Genomic DNA, 19,456 nt, shown 5'->3' with positions numbered 1-19,456 from the left:
TATCAAAATGTTGACTCATCCCCACCTACCCGTGTTCAACAATATGTAACTTTAATTTTCAGTAATATTATCGTTGTAATCTTTACCCAATTAAATAAAGCGAATCGTTGTTGTTTTTCATTTTTCTTCTGTCCCGACATAAATTCGGAGGTTCATTTCTGAATTCCATCATGGGGGGTGAGTTCGGAGATGAACTTCCGAAACACCACATTTTCTGAAAATGTAACTTTATTTCGGAGATGCATCTCCGAAATCAATATTTTATATTAAAAAAAACACGTTTTCGGAAGTTCATTTCCGAAAACACCTTTTTTTCAAAAAAAAAGTACCGTTTCGGAAATGAACTTCCGAAACAAGGGGTAATGTTGTAAATTCACCAGGGGTGAGCAAGAAGGTTAGGAGGTGGGTGGAGAAATTCTCTAATTTTATCTCTATACGAAAAACCCAAACTCATTCTATTTCACTGAGGTGACGTGAAATATGCGAAGAGAATTTGCCACAAACAACAACATACACATTTCATATTTGTAGGTTTTTTTTTTAGTTTAAAGTGCAGTAGAATGGGTGTTGAAACATATTTTGTTGAATTGTTGGATGAAAATAGTTATAAAAAGTTGTCTGATTATTCGCGTTGTCTTAATGAGCACTATTGCTCTATAATAATTAGGGTTGTTATATTTATAGTTGCCTTTTGCAAAAGATGGAAAAGTATATTATTGTATTGCCCAATAAGACAATTTATCTATCAGAAAGAATTGAGTTTAGCAGAATTGATTTATATTTAAATACATTTATAAAAAAGTTAATTGAACAATAAATTTGAATTGAGTTTAGCAGAATTGTTGTGAAATCAATACCAAAAACAAAGTATAATGCAAGGGAAGAATAAAGGACAAGGAAGAAGAGGAACACAATAATTGGTTATAACTGCTATTCTTTTACTTTCTCTTAGAACAAGATTACAAGTTTACAAGAATAACAAATAACCTCTCTCACCCTAAATTAGGATTTGCAACTTACAATGATGAGAGACTAGTATGCTATTTATAATAAAACCTAACATACTAACTAATGGGCTTTTTCCACAAGGCCCATTACACAAGCCAACTTAATAAACAAGCTAACTTAACAAATTAGGGTTTAAACACTAAAACCTAATTTAACATGCTAATAACCCTAGCATCTTCGACACAAGCATGTGAACAACCTTCGACTTCATGCTTAACCCTGTCGAACCAAGAAATTACCCTTCGGCCATACTAGAGTTCGATCCAATATCTCACAAATATCCACCTTGGATCTAACTCTACAACATCAAGGGAACAAACTAGTTTTCTTCATGCAGCTTTAGCAACTGCATACAGTGGAAAAAACTTGCAACTCGGTAATGTCTTGGTGATCATATCAGCAGCATTGTCTTCAGTTGAAACCTTCAGCACTTGGACTTCTCCACGCTCGATTACTCCTCTGACGAAATGCAGCCTCACATCAATGTGCTTAGTTCGCTCATGATAGGCTGAATTCTTCGACAGGTGTATTGCACTTTGACTATCACATTTAACAGTGATACCTCGACCTTGAAGTTTCAGCTCCTTCGCAAAACCTTCAAGCCACAATGTTTCTTTCACAGCTTCAGTTAATGCAATATACTCCGCTTCAGTGGTTGATAGAGCAACAACCTTTTGAAGTGTTGCTTTCCAACTAATTGCTGTGCCAAACATAGTGAAAACATATCCAGAAATAGATTTTCTGGAATCCATACAACCTGCATAATCAGAGTCGACATATCCTTCGATTACTGCTTTACTATCTTCACCTAAGGCTCCACCATAAATTAGGACTCTATTCAGAGACCCATTTATGTACCTTAAAATCCACTTCAATGCTTGCCAGTGAGCCTTTCCAGGATTCGCCATGTACCTGCTTACAAGACTTACTGCGTATGCTATGTCGGGTCTAGTACAAACCATAGCATACATCAAAGAACCAACTATATTAGCATATGGAATGCTATTCATATAGGCTCTTTCCACATCAGTATTGGGACACTGATCAATACTCAGCTTGAATTGAGGGTTTGTTGGAGTCACAACTGGCTTCGAATTCGACATACCAAACTTTTCAAGAATCTTCCGTAGGTATGCCTCTTGAGATAAACATAACTTAGACTTCTTTCTATCTCTTCGAATGTCAATTCCAAGAATTATGGAAGCAGCTCCCAGATCCTTCATATCGAACTCCTTATTGAGTTCAGCCTTCACCCTCGTCACATCTTCAACATTGTTGCTTGCTATGAGAATATCATCCACATAAAGCAACAAAATAACAAATGAATTACCAGGTCGAAATCTGAAGTAAACGCAGTGGTCGAACTGACTTCTAATGAAACTTATGCGTGCCATGAACTTGTCGAATCTCCTATTCCACTGTCGAGGAGATTGTTTCAGCCCATACAAAGATCTCTTTAACTTGCACACATAATCTTCCTTCCCCTTTTCGACATACCCTTCAGGTTGCCTCATCAGGATCGTTTCATCTAGATCACCATACAAGAACGTAGTCTTCACATCCATCTGTTCCAGTTCAAGATCGAACTGTGCTACCATGGCAAGTAACATTCGAATGGACCTATGCTTCACAACAGGAGAAAACACATCATTGAAGTCGACACCTTCTTTCTGAGTGAAACCCCTTGCAACTAACCTTGCCTTGTATCTTTTCGACGTCACTCCTTCAATTCCTTCCTTAACTTTGAAAATCCATTTACAGCTGACTAACCTTGCCCCAACAGGTTTCTTGATCAGTTCCCAAGTATGATTATCATGAAGAGATTTCATCTCATCATCCATGGCCTTCAGCCATTCAGTCTTATTTCGACTCCCCATAACTTCCTTATAGTCTCTAGGTTCTTCGTCTAGAACCTTACTTGCAGAGATTAAGGCATAAGCTATAAGATCTGCATACCCAAGCCTCTGAGGTGCCTTTATGACTCTTCTCGACCTATCTCTTGACAATAGGTAGTCATCGTCAGTTTCCTCAACTTCCTCAGCATCTGCTGCTTCTTCTTCGACTTCATCAGGGATATGCAATTCAGTATCAACATGCTCCACCTCAACAGGAATCTCTACCTGTTCCAGCTCTTCGTCAGATGTTTCTGTACTTCGACCAACATCATCAGTTTTCTTAAAAGCCATTTCAGCTTCATTGAAAACAACATCTCGACTGGTGATACACCTCCTGTGACCTGGCTCTAGGCACCATAGCCTATAAGCTTTGACTCCTTCTGAGTATCCCACGAACATACATTTCAGAGCTCTAGGTTCGACCTTGTCTTGCCTAATGTGAGCATAGGCTACGCATCCAAATACTCTCAGTTTGTCGAGATCTGGTGGATGTCCCAACCAAACTTCTTCAGGTGTCTTCATATCTAACGCTGTCGAAGGACATCTGTTTATCAGATATGTTGCTGTCGAAACAGCCTCAGCCCAGAACACCTTCGTTAACCCCGCACTAGTCAACATGCATCTGACTCTCTCCAAAATAGTTCGATTAAACCTTTCAGCCAAACCATTTTGCTGTAGAGTACCTGCAGTAGTTCTATGCCTTGCAATACCAGAGGCAGCACAAAAACTGTTGAATGCCTCATTGCAAAATTCAAGGCCATTGTCGGTTCTCAACCTCTTGACCTTTCTGCCAGTCTGATTTTCAACCAGAGTCTTCCAACTTTTGAAATTCTTAAAAGTTTCATCCTTAGTCTTCTGGATGAATACCCATAATTTTTTGGAATAATCATCTACTATGGATAGAAAATACCTTGCTCCTGAATGTGATGGACACCTTGCAGGCCCCCAAAGATCAGCATGGATGTAATCAAGGGATCCATGCGTTCTTTGTTTGCCTTTGTTGAACTTCACTCTGCAAGATTTTCCAAGTACACGGGGTTCACAAAACTTCAGCTTTTCGACTTTGTCTCCACCAAGCAGATTTTGTTTCCCTAATTCGACCAGACCCCTTTCACTGACATGGCCCAATCTCATGTGCCAGATTTCTGTTTTCGGCAAAGGTTTTGTGGATGCAACATTTGTCGAACCACTTACAACTTCAGCCTCAAGGGTATACAAGCCTTGTTTCTTCACGCCTCTCAAGACTTCCTTCGAACCCTTCATGACTCTTAGGATACTTTTCTCTCCTTGGAAAACATATCCTTTCTTGTCGAATTCACCAAGAGAAAGCAGATTTCTCTTCAAATCAGGAACATACCTGACTTCAGTCAACAACCTTATTGACTCATCATGGAGCTTGAATCTCACAGATCCAACACCTGCAATCTTGCAAGCCTTGTTGTTTCCTAGCAATACTGATCCACCATCTTGATCACATAATTCCTCAAACAAGTCTTTGTTTGGAGTCATGTGCCAAGTGCAACCTGAATCCATAATCCACTCCTTCTTAGAGTCACTGCTTGAAACCACAAGAAGATCAGATGATTCGAAATCATCTTGAACAATGGCAGCGTTGCCATTATCCTTACCTCCATGATATTTCAGGCGTTCAGGGCACACCTTTCTTGTGTGACCCTCCTTCTTACAATGGTAGCATCGAATTCCAGATGCTTCGCGACTGTAAGACTTCGACTGGCTTTTGCCTTTCTTCTTGTCGAACTTACCATCCTTTCGTAAGAGTTTTCCTTTAACGGCCAAACCTTCGCCAACAGTCGGAGGTTTATGCTCCTTTCGTTCATTCAAGTCCTTAGAGTACAAGGCTGATTGAACTTCTTCAAACGTCAGGGACTCCCTTCCATACAAGAGAGTTTCTTTGAAGTGAGCATGTGATCGAGGCAAAGAACACAATAGTAACAGCGCTTGATCTTCATCATCGATCTTCACATCAATATTTTCAAGATCAAGAATCAGCTTGTTGAACATATCCAACTGCTCAGCCAATACTTTGTCTTCAATCATCTTGAATGAATACAAAGCTTGCTTCAGGTAGAGTCGATTTACCAGCGATTTGGTCATATACAAACTTTCAAGTTTCACCAATAACCCTGATGCCGTCGTCTCTTTTGATACCTGCCGGAGAACCTTATCACCAAGGCTCAACAAAATTGCGCTGTGTGCTTTCTCGATCATATTCGTCTTCTCCGCTGCCGTCAATTCTGCATTCATGGCTGCCTCTCCCTTCAACGCTTCCAAACAACCCTGCTGAACCAGTAGGGCTTTCATCTTCAAGCGCCACAGACCGAAATCATTCACTCCGGTGAACTTTTCAATCTCATACTTTGTTGAAGGCATCTTCTCCACGCTCACCGCACCAATTTGTTGTGAATTCAATACCAAAAACAAAGTATAATGCAAGGGAAGAATAAAGGACAAGGAAGAAGAGGAACACAATAATTGGTTATAACTGCTATTCTTTTACTTTCTCTTAGAACAAGATTACAAGTTTACAAGAATAACAAATAACCTCTCTCACCCTAAATTAGGATTTGCAACTTACAATGATGAGAGACTAGTATGCTATTTATAATAAAACCTAACATACTAACTAATGGGCTTTTTCCACAAGGCCCATTACACAAGCCAACTTAATAAACAAGCTAACTTAACAAATTAGGGTTTAAACACTAAAACCTAATTTAACATGCTAATAACCCTAGCATCTTCGACACAAGCATGTGAACAACCTTTGACTTCATGCTTAACCCTGTCGAACCAAGAAACTACCCTTCGGCCATACTAGAGTTCGATCCAATATCTCACAAGAATTGATTTATATTTAGATACATTTATAAAAAAGTTAATTGAACAATAAATTTCAGTGTAAAAATTATCCAGAATTAATTCTTGAGGCATAATCAATTCTACTTTTGATAAAACAAACACCTCAAAATCAATTATACACCTCTAAAATTGATTCTGGATCTACCAAAAGTCAATCCAAACATGCTATAAGAGAAAATAATACATGTGTGCTCCTTGAAATTGATTTAGTTAATTTTTTTTTATTTTTGATTTTTTTTTCTATATTTAGTTGTCTAGAGAGAGAGAAAAATTATAATTTATTTTTCATATTATGCAGGAAATAAATTATTTACTGCATATTGTGATAACCAAATTATAGTTTTTTTTTCTCTTTCTAGAAAACTAGTAATTATTGATTTTTTTTTAAAAAAAGAATTCTTTCCTACATTTGAAATTAAAATAAAATGTAGATATTAAAATATTTAACAAGATAAAGTTCAAAGAACACATATTTATCATTTTACTTTAGTTGATTGATCTCATTTGAGCAATACATTCTCAGTTGCAACAAATAGACTTTTTGAGGGCCATATAATTTTCCATTAAAAATATTAAAACAAAATAATGTCATAATTATCCACCTAAATTTTTTAAAATGATTTAGTAACCAACAAATAAAAAAGTCTCATTAGATATACACCATAACACAATTCACCTAATCTATAATATAAGAAAATAAGTGGTTCTGGTTTTTACAAAATTACTCATCCTTACTTTTTTTACACCTATTAAAATTGTTGGTTTTTTGGTCTATCCACACAATTGTCCATTATAATCTTAATATTTTATTCAACTATATTACAACTTATTTTCACCATTCTTTCTCTCTCTTCACCTTTTTAGTTTTCTACCTTAATCTCTCTATACTTCATTTACTCTTTAAAAAAATGGTATTTATGATCCACAAAATTTTAATAAAAAATAATATACGGGAAAAAATTATTATTAATCTAAATATTTTTGTATACAAAAATTTATTATTCATTCAGATATTTTTGTAAATAATACCTAAACATAAATAATATTTGTATACGGAAAAATCTATTATTGATCTAAATATTTTTATATAAGAAAAATATTATTTATTATCCAAAAAAAAATTATTCAAAATTGTTATACAGGAAAAAAATCTATTATTGATCTAAATATTTTTTTATACGAAAATCTACTATTCACTCAAATATTTTTATAAATAATATCTAAACAAAAATAATATTTGTATACGAAAAAAATTTATTATTGATCTAAATATTTTTATATACGAAAAATGATATTTATGATACAAAATTTTTTTTTCAAAAATGGTATATGGGAAAAAATCTATTATTGATCTAAATATTTTTATATACGAAAATTTACTATTGATATAGATATTTTTGTAAACATTATCTAAACATAAATAATATTTGTATACGGGAAAAATCTATAATTGATCTAAATATTTTTCTATATGAAAAATGATGTTTATGATCCCAAAAAATTTAATTCAAAAATGATATACGGGAAAAAATTTATTATTGATCTAAATATTTTTATATACAAATATTTACTATTGCTCCAGATATATTTATAAACGATACCTAAACATAAATAATATTATATACGGGAAAAAAATCTATAATTGACCTAAATATTTTTCTATATGAAAAATAATATTTATGATCAAAAAAAATTTAATTCAAAAATGGTATACGGGAAAAATTTATTAATAATTTAAATATTTTTATATACAAAAATTTACTATTGATTCAAATATTTTAGTAAACGATACCTAAACATAAATAATATTTGTCTACGGGAAAAAAATGTATTAATCTAAATATTTTTCTATATGAAAAATGGTACTTATGATCCAAACATTTTAATTCAAAAATGGTATACGGGAAAAAATCTATTATTGATTTAAATATTACTATATAAAAAAATTTATGAAAAATCTATTATAATTTTTAAATACGGGAAAAATCTATTATTGATCTAAATATTTTTATATACGAAAAATGATATTTATGATCAAAAAAAAATTTATTCAAAAATGATATACGGGAAAAAATCTATTATTGATCTAAATATTTTTTATAAGTAAATTTACTATTCATTCAAATATTTTTATAAATGATACCTAAACAAAAATAATATTTGTATACCAAAAAATTTATTATTGATCTAAATATTTTTATATACGAAAAATGGTATTTAGATCCATAAAAAATTTATTCAAAAATGGTATATGAGAAAAAATCTATTATTGATCTAAATATTTTTATATACAAAAATTTACAATTTATCCAGATATTTTTGTAAATGATACCTAAACATAAATAATATTTGAATACGGGAAAAATATATTCTTGTCTACATATTTATATATAAGAAATATGATATTTATGATTCAAATATTTATGATCCAAGAATGATATAAGAGGAAAAAAATTATTATTGATCTAAATATTTTGATATACGAAAAATTTATTATTGATCTAAATATTTTTTCATTTTAAATATTCTATTTAAAATAAATATATTATGTAAATAAATACGCGTATCACACCAGAATCCGTGCGTATGGACGAATTTGTTACTAGTATGACTCTATAAATAATGAGCAAGTAAGAGAGATCTTATCTTATAAAAGACGAATCGGTACCCATAACTATGTATTATAGTAGATGAAAATCAACTTACTTGGGCTAAAAAAAAATAATTTCACTATAATCAAAGCAAGTTAATTTTCATTCATTATATTGAAATTGTTTTTTTTAAACCTATAATACTTCCATTTCCATTTATACCTTCACCTAAAATAATACTAACTACTAATATTTTCATGAAAATCATCAATCTTTTTAAAGCATTTAAAAACCATAGCAAACTCAAAATCCACGTCACCAACTAAAAACCCAAAAGGAACGGCAGAAATTTCAGAATCAACATCACCGATTTTTTCAAAATCAAATCTTCACAAACTTGAATTATTTTGACAAAACCTTAGTATGTGTAATTCCTTATAAAATTTTGGACATCAAAATATAGAATTTGATTCAATTTCTTATCAAATTTGGATTTAGATCTGAGTTTTAAACTAAGATATCATGAAAAAAATGGAATTTTTTTTCGAAAATAGACATATAAAATATTTTTTCAACTTGCATTATTATTATTATTATTATTATTATTATTATTATTATCATGTTGGGCTAGAAAAAAAAATTCAAATCAAGCATAGATTTTTGTTACTGTGAGAGAATTTGTTTGGAATAGAAAGTTACAAGCATTTCTTAAGAATGCAAGCAAAGGTGGAATACGAAAATTTGAAGAATTAATAGACATGACATTAAATTAAATGGATAAGATTGAACAAGTCTACCATGTGCCTCTATGACACATTTGGCAGTTTCATCCTATCAATGAAGGAAGTGGTGGTCAATGTAGCTTTTCGTGCGACAGAAAAAGTTGACCAATTTTGGAGAAAAAAATCAAAACTTGCACGGGGTTGTTGGGATATTATATCATGGTTGTTAGACCATTTACAATGGGGGTGTTGAAAAAATTATTCAATAGTTGAATGTCTATAATGGTTTGTTGAATGAGGTGTTTAATGTGATGTGGATGTGGGGCCACATGCAACACTTTACACAATTTTATTGGTTGTTGTGATTATTTAGATTTTATTTTCTTTTAATCATTTAAAATTAATTATTTCATAGTAAATAAATTTTTTATTTATTTTTATTTTTATCAAAATTCATTATTTTTTTTCCTCTATAAATAGAGACTTGGTTCATTTGATTTGGACTCATAAAAAAAAATTCACTTTTTTCTCTCAATTTTGTTTCTATTTAGCCTTAAAAAATCATTTTTTTTTAGTGTGTTGTGTGTTTAGTGTATTTATTGCATTTTTAAGTTTTTTTATAATTTTATTTTTTTTAAAAATAACTATTTTTACATCTCTTATTTATTACTTGCAAGAAAAAAAATTAAGAATAGAAAATTAGAAAAAATAAATAAATTATTAAATTTAATAAAAAAAAGTTTAAATATTAATTATTTTAATTTAATTTTAATTGATAATAAATATTAATATATAATCATAAAAACAAAACTTTAAAAGAAAATAAGAATATGATGTGGGGTAGGGTGTTGAATTTTATTAAACAAAACCATTGTAGTGAAAAAAATTGAATACGTATTGAATTATTAGGTGGAAGAGAGAAGATGATGTGGAAGATAAAAAGTGAAAAAGTAGGGTGTTGAATAATGTAACCATTGTACATAGTCTTAGTAGTACAAAAGTACTTAGCTAATAAGGGTGTGACACATGGCAAATAGCTGTTTGAAAAATTGGTTTATTAGAGATATAATTTTTTGTTTAGGATCGGATAGTTGGATATTGATATATTCATCTAAATCTAATCACATAATATTATTCATTGTCGTATTACTTTTTAAATTATTTTATTTTAAAATAAACTAAATTCTTTTTTAATTAATTTATACTAAAATTATCTGTATCGAACTATTTATTATGATACCTAAGAGTTTAGCATAATTTTTAACGACTCATATAATTAATCCAATATATTATTTAACTACTTTTATATTCTTTTAATTTCATACGTTAATTTTTAGATTGATTTTAATCTCTCAACGAAAAACGATTTATGTTGATTTTTTTTTATAAACCATATTGATCTTTTAATTATTTAAAATATTCTTTTTATTTAATTAAAGATAAATCTAATTTTTTTTAAAAAAAAATTATTTAATTAAAGATAAATTTAACGACTGATTTTTAATTTTTTTTATTGTTAATAAGACCCAAAAATTTGATATAATATTATTATTCTCTAACAAATTATAGTTTATATAAAAACCTAACAAATTATAATATTATTATTCTCTAAAGTTTATATAAAAACCTAACAAATTATAAAATTTCTTATTAGCTCAAACTTATTAATAAAGGCATGGACCAACCAAAAGAAAATCTAGAGAATCAGGTTAAGAGTTATCTAGTTATGTGCATTAGTATTTTTCAAATGTTTTATAAATTTTGTATTTTTTTTTTAAAGCAAGATTCGATTGATAGGAGCCAAAACTCCGAGAATGATACAGAGATGAAACAATGAAAACAAAAAGAAAATGACACAACCAAATACACCTATCTTAAGATAGCAAAAGATTTTTGCTAAACTCATTGAAGTTACAGTTGAATTGAGTAATTTTCTCTATGAAAAATCATCTCGAAACCAAGGCTTTACAACCTCAAACCACATCTGAGACGTTCCAAACGATATTCTTGAAAATAATCTCATTCCTACAAAGCCACAAACTCCAAATAATAGCTAGCCACACACTTTCCACCCTATTTCTTTTTATGTTCTTATGAATGGATAAAGATCTCCAAATCAAAAAACTCTCTAAAATTATTCACCGAATAAAATTCCAATCCTAACCGCTCGGCCATATCCTTCCACACCAACTCAACATCACAGCAATTCAAGAGCAAGTGGCAAGAAGATTCCAACACATCATCGCAAAAACACACAAACAGAGTTACTAGAAGATGGTAAAATACCCATATGCAATAACATCTCTTTAGATGGAATCCTATTCATTAGACATCTCCCACCAAAAAATCTAACCTTTAAAAGAACTTCTACCTTCCAAATCAAAGAATATGCAATATCATACCTGTTCGGCGGGCCGTAAGGAATGTGCCTGCTGCATAAAGCGTCATAGCAAGAAGACACGTTCCACGACCAGCTGTCGTTTCCCCATCCTCCCATAGCGGCGATAGACACATCCTGCAAAAATGGAACATTGAACAATAACAGAACAACATTTTTTAGAAAATAATCCTCAATCCATTTCGAGTGCCAAAACAAAGTTGTATATCCGTTGGAAACCCAGACCTTGCAATACTTCTCAAAGATATTCTTCAGAAACTTATTCCCTATAGAAGATACATCCGCCCATCATACCGATCTAGATATGCTTTTATCGAGTTTACCAATACCGTTAGCTGTCATCAACTTAACATCACTGTAACGAGCCTTCAACATACGAAACCAAAGAGAATTAAAAGCTTGTAGAATTATCCACCTCCATTTGTACAAAAGAGCCAAGTTAAATTCCTCCATTCTCCTAATACCAAGCCATCCTTTATCAACCGGCAAGCAAACTTTGTTCCAACTAACCCAATGCATTTTCCTCTTCTCCTCTGACACCCCCCCCCATAAAAAATTGCTTTGAATTTTATTAATTTCCCTAATCACCTTCTTCGGAGCTTTATAAAAGGAGAGAGTAAAAATTGCTAAGCTACTATGGACCGATTTGATTAGTGTTATCCTCCCGCCAAAACTAACCCATCTACCTTTTCAAGAAGACAATCTCCACCAAATTTTCTCCACCAAAGAACTCCAAAAGTGAACCCTTCTAGGATTGGATCCAATTGGAATTTCGAGGAAGATAAATTCTTTTGACTCCATTCTATAACCAAGAAATGACGCGGCCATGTCCATAAAGTGAGAGTTAATACTAATACCAATAAGCTTACTTTTGTGGAAATTGATGGCTAAACCCGATGCAGGCTCAAAACCCTTCAATACCGCTTTTATAGCCCGAAGATGATTCCAACCCCCATCTACTACCATAAGAGTGTCGTCGGTGAATTGAAGAATATTAACAAAGCACCATCCTTTCACATTGCAGCCTGCATAAACTCTAATATACACTGCCTTGTTAACTAGAAGTTTTAAGCCTTCCGCCACAATGACGAAAAGGAAAGGAGAAATAGGATCTCCTTGACGCAATTCCTTCTCCACGTTGAATTCATTGATCGAACTACCATTTACCAAGACCGACATCTTACTCGTGAAAATAAGAGCCTCCATCCATTTCATCCACCTTTCACTGAAACCCAATTTCCTCAACATGTATCTCAAAAAATTCCAAAAAACATTATCATATGCCTTTTCGAAATCAACCTTAAAAAGGAGACATTCCTTCTCTTCCTTGGAAACATAATCCACCAACTTGTTCGCAACTAAAACCCCATCTACCATTTGTCTTCTCAAGACAAAAGCATTTTGGCAATTACAGATAACTGAATCTAAAACCACTTTAATCCTACTAGCCAACAACTTAGAAATTATTTTATAAATACTCCCCACCAAACAAATCGGTCTATAATCGTCAAGGTCTAATGGATCAGACACCTTAGGAATAAGAGAAAGAAAAGTAGACGTGATGAACTTAGACAAAACAGCTCTGGTGTGAAATTCATTTCTACAAGGTACAATATCCGTTCCAATGAAATTCCAACACTTTTTAATAAAGTCACTCAAGAGAAAGTCACTCCACACGGCTTCCTTTACCTCCTTTTCCGAAAAAGATACCTCAAGAGAAAGTCACTCCTCCGTACTCAAAATAGTAAATTCAATTCCATCTAAAGTAAGTCTATCCGCGCAATTCTCCTTAAACTTGATTTTGAAATGTTCCTTCCCTTATTTTAATAAATAGTTATATTATTATCTGCATTATGTGCGCTGAAGAAGTAACATGCTTATACTAAGTATAAAAACATCATAGTAAATTATTTAAATTATTATATGTCACTACGAGTCAAAATTTAAATCATTTTTAATCACTATTGATAAGTCATAAGAAATTACTATTTGTGTAAGTTATTAATATATGTACTTTTTAAATCCCTAATCAAGTATCTTGAAAAATAAATCATTTTTAATTAATATAAATAATTCTTAAAAAATCACTAACTTAAATGTTTAATGGTTAAATCATAATCATTAGTATAACTATTTTTAAAAAATTTCTAATCAAAGATCCAATAGATAAATTATAATTTATTTGTATAAATAAATTTAAGAAAATTACTACTTATAAAATTTTCAATTATTTTTATAATTTAATGAATGATTAAATACATGTAATATAATTTTATTTTATTTTAACTATTACTAATATTAGAATGTATATTTTCGGGTGGAGAGTAATTTTAAATAGGATTGCAACTAAAAATCAATTGTTCAAAATGTGTATTTGGGCGGTTAGCGGTGATTTATCGTGTGTGTTGTGTTTGGTGGAGGAGGAAAAGTTACCGCACTTGTTGGGTTCTTGCAAGATCGCGTCTCGTATATGGAGGAAAGACTACAAGTGGATTGGCTCTATTGAGGAGTTATCTTTGGGGGAGTTCAAGAGGTATTTTGCATATTGCGATAAGGTAAAGAGTCTTACAAAGAGATCTATTGTTGGGATCATTTGGTTAGAAACTACTTGGTGTATTTGGATGAGGCGTAATGCGATTATTTTCAAAGGCGAGCCGTTTATTTTCAATGATTGCATGTCGGAAATTATTCTAAACGCTTGGAAGTGGTTAGGCTCCTATTATAAATTTGTAGACAATTGTAATTTTCACATTTAGAATATCCTACTCCTCATTTGTTTTGGGTCCTAGGAGCTTTCCGTTTTTTTCGAAATAATATCATTGTCTATTAAAAAAAACTTATTTTATCTTTTTATATATATATATATATATATATATATATATATATATATATATATATATATATATATATATATATATATATATATATATACTCCCTCCGTTCCTTTTTAAGTGTCGTTTTAGAAGAATTTTTTTGTTCCTATTTAAGTGTCGTTTTATAATTTAATGTTATAATTTGTCATTTATACCCTTACTTTCTCAATAACTCCACCTCAAATTTTTCAATTAGTTATTGAAAAAAAAGAGTGTGTGGTTGAATTTAATTGGAAAGAGAAAAATAAATAAGGGTATAATAGAAAAAGTAACTCTAATAATCCACTATCTTGGTTGGAGAACTTTTTACTAAAACGACACTTAAAAAGGAACGGAGGGAGTAACATTTATCCTTAATTAACATTCTTTCGTCTCCATATATGATAAATATTTGGATGTTGATAAAATATAATATACATTATAATTTTAGTCTCCTTATTTCTACCTCATACACAAAATTAATTCATCTATTTAAAATTAAAATAACTTTGATCATTTTCTCCCATTTTTACACTAAAAAATTAATAATATATTCATTTAACAAAGGTGTATAAAATATATTTTTATCTTATAAAATTTTTCAAATGCTTTGAACCTTTCTCACATTTTTTATACTAAAAAAATTGACAACATTTTCATTTTCTAATGATGTGTTACTTATATTTTTATCTTTGAAGTGTTATAAATATTCTTAAAATACGATCTTAATGATGTGTATCTTTCAATAAAACTTAAAATACACTATTCTGTTGAAAATAAATCTTATTTATATGATTTTATTATAACAGGAACATGTTTTTCGTGAAAAATGGCAAATACATCAATGAGGCCTCGGTTTGAGGATATTTCTTTTGCGTCAACAAATTCTTTGAGAGTTTTATTTGCTAATATATCCAATAGGATTGCGGCTTGTTATAAATACTTGTTGTTGGTTTGGGATTTGAGGACAGGCAATACACCCGTTTTCTCGCCACGTGGGATATCATGGTCTGTCAGTTCAGAAAAGATGAAAAGGTTATGAGTTGATTTACAATTTTATTTTTGTAATTCATCTATTAATTATTCAACAATTCTCTAGACTATTTTTCTTGCTGGGGAAGGTGGCAAAGTCTATGGCTGACATTTACGTTTCTACAATTTAACATTTGCTGAAAAACATGTGGGTATGTCATATTATCTTCATGAACTGCAACTGAAGGGTATCTCATATTATCTTCATGAACTGCAACTGAAGAGGTAAACGGCGAAGCAAAACATATAATGCACATTAATATTGGGCATAATTTACTTTCACGTATTAAGTGGAACTCTCAAAACTTTGAACAACTTTAAATTCAGCTAAATTTATTCTTTTTTTTCTTACTATTATAATTATAGTTAGTGTGACATACACTTTATTTGACGTTTCATTTTAGTTGGCTTGACCAGTACCTGGAAACAACTGTTAGTATATAATGTTAATGATATGTGCGATTTTAATAATTATTTGATTTATTTACAAAATTGTCAGTATTTATTTCATATTTTATATGTTAAACTATAATTGATTATGATTATTTTATAATATTTCATTTCTAAATTAAATTAGTTAGTATCTAAATTGATGTTGGTTAACATGATGAAAATAATAAAATTGTACAAATTAAATGAATATTCATTCATACTGTAATAAATACAAAAATTCAAAATCTTAACCTTAAGTTAAATGGTTGAATATAAAAAGTTAAAGTTGTTGAGCTCATGTTAACTGTCAATTCATTTTAGTTAGACTCTAATTAATTTATGTTAGCATATATTTTGTAAATACAACAAAACGTCATTATAAAAAGTTAAAATAAATAGTTTAGTTGCTGATAAAAATTAAATATATTATTGAAAAATCAATTATAATATATCACACAAAAAAAAACGATTTTACTCAAATTTAATTTGTTTATTTTAGTTTTTTAGTATCCTTTTGTATCATATTTAACTAAGTTTTAGTTTAAAAATTAAATGAAAAACAAATTTATTATCAAATATTTTTTATTAATAAAAAACATAAAACTTAAATTAGTTTTATTTATAAAATATACAATTTACTACTGTAAAAAAAGATAGGTATATGTTTTATTTGAATGCCTAATGATTTTTTTTTTAAGATATAAAGTAAGAGTTGGTGCTTTCTTAAAATATTTGACACAAATAAATCCTCTAATAACATTAAAATTTGGATTTAACACAAATAAATCCTCTAATAACATTAAAATTTGGATTCTTAAATCATTGTCTTTTCTAACATATACTCATTCCTCTTAAGAATAGTTAAAGCATATTTCCTAATTCTTACCTATATTATATAGTTATATCATACAAACAAATATTATAATAAAAAAGATGCAAAATAATTGAGAAAGAAAGTAAGATATTTGTAAAAAAAAAAATTGTAAACGAAATGCTAATAAAGAAAACTCAATACAAAATGCTAAAGGCAGGGAGATAATTTTATAGTATAAATTGCACATATATTTTCTACTAATATAAAGTACTTCATAATTTATACATTTTTATATAGGCTTATAATTAGTAGTTTGCATGTTATTTATACTCAACATGGATTTGTAATTTTCATGTTGTTATCTCACATTGTGTCTATGAGTTAATATTTATACATGACCATTTAATGTCCAAAAAAAGTTTTTAAAATAGATTCTCAATTAAATTTTAACTATTTTAAGGTGTGTGAATCTAGCCATGAAACTAATTAGGCTCTGTTTGGTAAAATTAGCGGTTGAGTGAATGAGGGTTTAAACACTAAATTCTAATTTAACATGCTAACGACCCTAGTATCTTCGACACAAGCATGTGAACAACCTTCGACTTCATGCTTAATTCTGTCGAAGCAAAAAGCTACCCTTCGACTATACTAGAGTTCGATCCAATATCTCACATATATAAAATATGAATTAAAAAAGAGAAAAATAATCTAAATATGAGAAGTGACCCCGAATGAATCTCTAACCAAAGAATTCAAAAATAGTTTTTTTTTGATAGAAAAACAAGCTTCATTAAAATTCAATCAAGCAAGAATTACAAATGTTAGGACACAATTGAAATGGAACATACTCCATGCATAGCCTAAAAGCACTTCTAACATAAAACACTACATAGTCATAAGAGACATTATACATATAATTTTCAAAAGCTATGGCACAACTAAACCAAATCCAACGACATATCAACGAGCAATCCACTCTCTTGCAAACACCATCAATGGCAATGTAGAAGCGAGAATCCATAGTCTTTTTCCAAATCCAATTAAGGATGATTTCTTTGACTTGTGTTTGCACATTTCGACTTTCTTTGGTCTCAAAATTGCCCCAATTTTTTGAGTGTTCACAAATTAATAGATGACTAGAGATAGTTATGGAATAGATGTTGAACTCATAAGCTTCCTCAATCACTATGAAATGCCAATAGACAGACATAAACATGCTATAAGACACAAAACTCTTTTGAGGCATTTTGTCAAACACCGAGAGTGCATCATTTACCACTAAAACACAAAAACACAACACATAAATTAATAAACCGAAGTTAAACATCCCTGTTAGAATTTGCATACTGTATAACCATGGCGGCTTCGGTGGTGGACGACAAATTTCGGACAACGGAGTTGTATGAGCAGCTCCTTGAAGGAGAAGAGCATCCATTGTTGTTGTGTTTGAGGTGTGTAGAAAAATCACAACTAACTTGTCGTTTCTTCTTGGCGGTGGTGGTTCCGGTGGCGGCCTTAAAAGAAGAGAAGAAAACTTGGCAGTTGGCAGTGGTTGAGAGAGGGAGATTCCGGTGAAAAGTTTGGCTATGGTGAGGGAATGAGAAGGAAGAGGGATGGAGAAGAAAGTTCTCTCAAAAGAGAGGGAGGGTGCCACCATAGAAGTGGAAGGAGAGGACCACCATGGAGGTGGAGAAGAGCCACCAAACCCTAAAAGGTTGGGGAAAAATTTTCTAGAAAGAAGGAGGAGCATCTCTCTCTAGAAATTTGGCTGTATTGTTCTTACACAAGAATTCAAAAATAGTTAATTTAAACTAGGTATAGAACAATTTAAAGACCAATTATTATTGAAAAGAGAATAATAGATACCAATTATTTATTTTGGATCTTCCATCTCTTCAATCACATTTTGTTTTAAAAGAAAAATATAGAAAAACATCTCAAAGCTGAATCAGACAAGGGTTGAGTATAACCAACTTAGTGAAGTTTGTTGAAATTCCCAAAGCTCTTCTCACAATTGCAATAGTGAAGTGTTTTAAGCTTGAATTTACTTTGAGACCGAATAAAGGCTCTATGAAGCCACCACAATTTTATTGTGAACCCATGCAAAATATTGAAGGTGATTTTCCAGTGGTGCTTCTATTTTTCTGTCCACAAACTAAAAGTTATTTTAACCTATGAAGGACACCACATGTCGTAGTTGTTGCCAATAATGGAATTGGTGATCAGAACAAGGTCTTGGTTGTCAAGAGGGAAGATGAATAAAGGATTGGTGGGGTTATTATTGTGAGCTAATTCTTAGTTGTTGTTAGCTTTGGATGGATTGAAGAAAAAAAAGGAAAGTAATGATTCAATAAGGAATGGAAAAAGAAACAGAAAGTGATTTGAGGAATCACTACTTTGAGAAAAAAATTATTAGGGATGAGAAAAAATTATGAATTGGTGAATAGAAAAACAAAGAATTTATTCTCTTGATACTATATTGAACTACACTCAATTAAAAAAATGCATGAAGAAAATATAATATGAATTTATATGAGCATTGCATTAATGCTCATTTAAAGGTGCAGTTTCTGTGCATAGATAAAAATCTATGCACCATGCATAGATTATTATGCACACTTGAATCAAATTCTAGACATTAATTGTTACACTCAATACTCAATACTCACCACTCAATACTCAATACTCAATACTCAATACTAGATTAAAAACATGATCCAATGACTTATTCGGGCTTATGCATGGTGCATAAGTAAATCCTTATTCATATTAGCCAAAGCCCTCATTTAGTATGCAATATTAGGGGTGTTAAAAATCAAATCAGACTAATAA

Source organism: Vicia villosa, linkage group LG1 (assembly GCF_029867415.1).
Source record: "Vicia villosa cultivar HV-30 ecotype Madison, WI linkage group LG1, Vvil1.0, whole genome shotgun sequence".
In the NCBI taxonomy this organism is placed as follows: domain Eukaryota; kingdom Viridiplantae; phylum Streptophyta; class Magnoliopsida; order Fabales; family Fabaceae; genus Vicia; species Vicia villosa.
The sequence above is the reverse complement of the archived record's forward strand: the minus strand, read 5'-3'. Positions refer to the sequence as shown.